The sequence below is a fragment of the Phaethon lepturus genome, unplaced genomic scaffold (genome assembly GCF_000687285.1).
Source record: "Phaethon lepturus isolate BGI_N335 unplaced genomic scaffold, ASM68728v1 scaffold15032, whole genome shotgun sequence".
Classification (NCBI taxonomy): Eukaryota; Metazoa; Chordata; class Aves; order Phaethontiformes; family Phaethontidae; genus Phaethon; species Phaethon lepturus.
This window is the reverse complement of record NW_010522725.1, coordinates 3,911-9,988: the sequence shown is the minus strand read 5'-3', so window position 1 is coordinate 9,988 and position 6,078 is coordinate 3,911.

Genomic DNA, 6,078 nt, shown 5'->3' with positions numbered 1-6,078 from the left:
AGGTGACGGGCTCTGTACAGGGCCCTGCTGCCATTCCCCACCTTGTCAAAGGCCAGCAAGGAGAAGGTGAAAATCAGGTGGGACTGACCTACCAGCCAGTAGGTAAAGTCCTCCTTGTCACTTTTGGTCTTGCTTCTCTCTGTACCTTTCTGCCATACCAAGTTTCCCAAAGTGACCAGCTATCAGCTCCCTTCAGGCACATCCTAGAGGCAGATTAATGACAAAGCAATTTCAGTGTGGAGGCCTTTGTTCCTGAACTTGGATCCTAGACCCGTTTGCCAGTGTCAGAATGGAAATCATTTTAAACTATGATAAAGAGACTCCTGTTTTCTCAGTCCATTTATGAAAGAGTAATATGGGAAGCCATGAGTGATGAGGTGGACATTATGTTTGAAGCTGAGGGAGCTCAGCCCTACCTAATACAAAGATTTTTAGTCACGCTTTACACAACTACTTCCTCTTCAGCCTGAGCTGAAGTTTCAGCATCACCTTAATCTCAGGTTTGCATAGGTTTGCAATATGGTTGTTATTATGACTTCAGAATTTTACAACTTTTTTTTTTGCCTTTTATTTTCAGAACTTGCAGTCCTAAAGTCATAGGGAGATACTACTTTTTGTACATACGCCATCATGAATCTAACATGCAATGATTTAACAGAGGAGAGTTTATTTAATCCTAGTGCATATGATGGTAGTATTGCAATAAGTCCTGCATGACATGTCCTGAGTCAGGGTGACCCCTGAGTTGACCAGAAGGCAGCAGTGTGCTTTTCAGCAAGTGTGTCCAACAGCATCCTGGTCTGCATTTGGCAGAGTGTTGCCAGCACGTGGAGGGAGGTGATCCCTCCTCTCTACTCAGCCCCAGCGACACACATCTGGAGCACTGTGTCTGGTGCTGGGCTCCCCTGTACAAAAGGACATACTGGAGTGAGTCCACCACCAAGGTGCCTTGAAGATGATTAAGGTATTGAAGCATCTCTCATAGCAGGTAAGGTTGAGAGAGCGGGGGTTGTAAAGCCTGGAGAAGAGAAGGCTCACAGGGACCTTGTCACTGTTAGTGGGAGCAAAGAAGACAGATCTTGTAGCGGTGCCCAGGACAGGACAAGAGGAAACAGGCACACACCGAGATACAGGAAATTCCATCTAAACAGAAGAACTTTTTTTCCTCTGCAGGTGGTGAAACAGTGGAACAGACTACCCAGAGAGGCTGTGAAGTCTCCATCCTTAACAATATTCAAACCCAACTGAACACAGCCCCGAGCAACCTGCTGTGGCTGACCTGCTATGGGCAGAGGTGGGGACTGGGTGCTCTCCAGAGCTGCTGTCCAGCCTCAGTGCCACTGCCAGCCTAACAGTTCTATCACATAACACTATGTTCCAGTTGATAAACCTGTTTAAGGATATAGCAGAGGAAGTAGTACTGCTCTACAAGGTAAGGACAGCTCAGATGGTAATAAGTGTAAATAAAGTTTCCAAATTAAATGAAAGGTAATGTGTGATTTTCCACATGGGTTGAAGTGTAAGGGTCCTGTACATTTATCACATTCAAGTCACTTACTAAGATCTTCTGATTTTTTTTTTTCAGTTCTTCACTCCTGCTTACACTGCTGCAAGTCCAAAATTGCCTGAAAGGAGCTGGTTTTACCTGTATATATCTTACACTAACATTTTGTTTTCCTATCTGTATGCATAGTTGTGGTCTTTCTAAGTCTACTATCCAACCATTTTAAGATTTCTTACAGCATCTTTCCACAGAAGAACAACTCCTAATGTGATTTTCATGACCCAGAGGCAAGCCATCTCTGAAGGTGGACGGTTCAACCGTGTTTTCTGTCTGACTTACAAAAGTGGAGTCTGGCCATGACCAACCCATGTAGGAGGTTCTCTGTATAGAAATAAAATGGGTAGATGAAAACCAGGCAGGCTATAATGGATGCCACTCTTAGCTCTTGATACACAAAATAGAAATTGTATATCACACATGGTACATGTTCAACGTACCTGTTTCCTGCCCAACTGAATTGCCAAGGAATGAGGGGGAAACATAGTCACTATTTTAAGCCCAGATTTGGCCAAATATGGTGAGGTATAGATGCAGAGGCTGTCTGCTCAACAGTGTGACTGTGAAATCTGGCATTCCTAAAACCTCTGTATCTCTTCTAAATTTACTTCTAGAGTCTATCTTGCAAGTTTAAGTGCCTGTCTCAGTTGGTGTACACATCTGTAGGCTTGCCTAAACAGTTTTTCGCTTTCTTAGGTGGATTTCAGCTGTAATTATTTTTCACAAAAATTGGGAAAAGGGCCACTGCCCTCTTCCAACGTAATTTTTCATTCTCCCAATCCTTCCAACATAGTATCTTAACATAACTGAACGTGAGAATCACTTCTTTCTTTTCTGTTGGCCACTGTGGAAGCTCTTATTTATCAGCAAAAACGGGACAGAGCAGTGTGTCCTGTGGTAACACAGGGGTTAGACAGTGAGTTCTCATTCCAGAGACCCAAATGCTCCCACATCCACGCAAAGTTTGTAGCGCTGAGTTCAGGGTGAGGCATAGACTCCTACTCTCAGTTTGTGACCATGGAGCAGCACCAGGATCAACCCTTGTACTGCAGGCGATGGGCCACAGTAACAGCAGGGCTCACTGGCTTTGGGCTACCAACTCCAAATGACAACAAAAGGGATGACTGCAGACCATGAACCTGATTTCTTACCTGTTTCTGGACAGAAATGTCATTGTAGCTTGTTCACAAAGAGCTGATGCTGGGGACAGAAAGAAAGGGAACTGGCAATGTTGAAGGATTTAATTTTTTTTTTTTTCCAGATTTCTTGTTTTCATAATTTATGAAGAAGGATGCTTCCTGCCATAAAACACCAACTGGTTCCTGTCTCCCCAGTCATGCTGACATTCCTGCCACTGGTTTCCACGTGCCCACACATGCTTCCCCAGCACCCCTTCCTGCATAAGCCACAGTTTGTCTCGGTTTCAATGCAAGCAAACAGAAAATGGCTGATCGCTACTGTCTGAGTTAAAGGAGGCATTATGTGTACTTTATGCTGTTCAGCTGGCAGAAATTCAGAGAAGGAACTTTGTGATACAGTGAGAATGTCATCCATCACGGGCAATGACTCCTGGTGCCAGCTTTCACATCAAGGTCAACTGAATGGAAAGCGTTGGGTAACAGGAGCTGAAAGGCTTGATCGTGCAAACAAGCTGCCCAATCAAAATGAGAACACACCTCCATGTTCTACACTTAAAATAGAGAAACTGAGAGAGTGTCAAATTCTTTAATTCCAGAACAATAGCAACTGGGAGCTAGTTAATGTTCAGCCTTCAGAGCCATTAACACTACAGGCACTTGTGCCTTCACAGCTGACCAAGAAGTGATCTGCTTTTATGTTCCCAAGGGGATGGGGAGCTCAGACTGCAAAACTCAGAGAGGTCTTCGTCATAGCAGAAGGACAAGCAGACAGCACAGGGCTAAGTTTTGTTCTCAGGCCAGAATGCAAAGGCATTGAGCTGATGATTTCACAGGCATTTCAGTCTTGACACAAATGACTCTTGTCCGGTTACCCAGCCATCTCACCAAAATCTGTGCCTTGACCTACCTCAAGCCCAGCAGCTCAATATGCTGATTCAAAGACGTCAAAGACAAGTGACAGTTTTAAGGCAGGCTTTGTGGCAAGCCAGCAGTGCAGGTGCAGTCACCTCTGGGAAGCCAGCACCTGAGAGAAAGCCAGCAACCCACAGCTCTTGAGCAGGGACTCTCCCCCCACCCACCACAGGCCCCATCTCAATTCTCCTGTGCCACGTGAGGAAGAAGCGCTGTCACTGCAGCAGCTGTCAATAACCTATCCCTTCTCCAGATGAACCCACCACCGCCCACTCCTCGCTACCAGGCCAGACAGTAAGCCAGGCACTGTCTGGGGTACAATTAATTCCCAGTACCTCTGGTTCTGTACACTTATACACCTCTGTACACCTATAAAAAAGTTTGTCTCAGCATGCCTATGGGGTGCCTGCACTTCCAACAAATAGCCCGTTGCCTCTGACAAAGCCACCAGCCAGGCTCCACAGCCAGCACAGATTTCTTGACCTGTCCCAACCCTGAAGCTGAGCCTCCCAACATGCATGTTCCACCATCACCGAAGAAAACCTGAGATTAGAGGGGGATCAGAAGGGAAATGGTCTGGACATCCATGAGCACAGCACAGAAGTGCATCTCGTACTCAGAGAAAACCAATCGCGCTGAACAGGAAATACAGGCGTCCACGCACCCGACGAATGCCACACAACTTGTATTTCAGAAGCAGCGAGCATAGGGGAGCGCAGGAGATTTGAAGAGCTGACTTATTGCCCAGGAGACACTGCCTAGCAGCGTTAGACAGTTTCAGAGCAATGACTTTTCTGCTCCATGAATTTGCACAGCCACACCGGCACGCGCAGACAAGTTGCTACTTCTGGAGAAGCGCACGGCTGAGAGAGGCAAGGTGCTACACATCCGCTGAAAAGCCGTGCGAGGAAAACCACTTGTTGTCCACATATACGCTGTCTTGCTCAAGCTACTAATCATACCCTCCTTGAACAACAGATTTTACACACATTTTTAACAAAGTAAAGGAAAAAATTATCAACAAACTTTCAAGATGCATGAGAGGTAAGGTCCAAGGTCTGTGAAATGAAATAGCTAATGGAACTGAAGCGAGACATGGCAAGTGACAGCAAGACAGGGCGGCCAAATGCTGATTCCAGTGAGACTAATTTGTGAAGCACAGCAAAAAAATTTGTCGAAGTTTCACCTCAAGGGTCACACTTTTTCAAATAGTAATAGAAATGTCACTCCTCTTCTGATCATTGGGATTTGAACAAAAGTATCTGGAACATACCATATTATGTAAGTGTGTGCGTATATATATATATGTATATATAGTATTTGATATATCTTCAGAGTTTGAATCTGTTTGGTTTAACTAGTTCTTTAAAAGGTCAAGAGGTACCAGTCTGTTGGAGGTTTTTAGTTTTCTGGTCTTTTTTTTTAAGATGTAAACAAAGACAAGTGACTTCCTGCAAAAATATTTCACATGTGAAATTGAACAATATCAGATGCACACGTCAGGCAAAAAAATATTTATGCAGGACTAACTCCACTATCCAATATTGGTTCACTACATAGATTGCTGAACTCTCTTTCATCTGTCATCCTAGTTTATGCCAGCAGCTTGAAAAACAAAATAAATCATATTTTTATTAACAGAGGAAACACTGCTTAAATTCAAACCCCTTGTTAGCACTTAACGTTCAACTAAGCCAAAGAAAGAAGCTGTGGTGAAAGCAAACAAATACAAAATGTGAAGAATTTCACTCCATTTACTCCGGGTAAAAGCTGCTCAGCTTGGTCTGACTGCTAAACTGATAACAAGCAGATTCAGCTCTCAAGTAAGTTGTAACTCCCTCTAACGGCAACTGGATGAAGGACAGACTTTGAAAAAATTAGAAGCATCTCACTGCATTTGAAGTGTATTTTCAAGTAGGCAAAAACCTAGTTAGCATGAATGCTTTTGAAAAGCAAAACTTTAGCTAGTGCCCAAAATTCCTTTAAATGACAATAAATTTATTTACATTCTTGGCATAAAACTTCTACGTGCTTTGTAAGATGTGTAATATGTGTTATGTGAAAGTTTACACATTACATAAAATGTGTTTTCTCCAACGTGTTTGTTGCTTTGACAAAGTGTCTTAGAAAAGTACCATGACAGAAGACTCCTCCCATCGAGGAAAAGGGTCCTGCTGTTCAGCAGCACCGCTCCCAACAGAAACACTAAACACGTCCAGAGATACTCACAGAATCAGAAATTCACAGGCTTGGATTTATTCATAGCAAAATAAGCACCTAACCTGTGCCACGAGTGTAATAAAGTCAGAAATTACTACATTCTGGTCACAAATATCAAAGGGGAACTATCCCTAGAAAAGAATAAAAATTAGGAAGAAACCACAGCTCCATTCAACTGACAGCACTGTCTGCAGGATAAAAATGCTAAGGAAGAATTACCAGTTAGCACTAGATGTATTAGCAGTA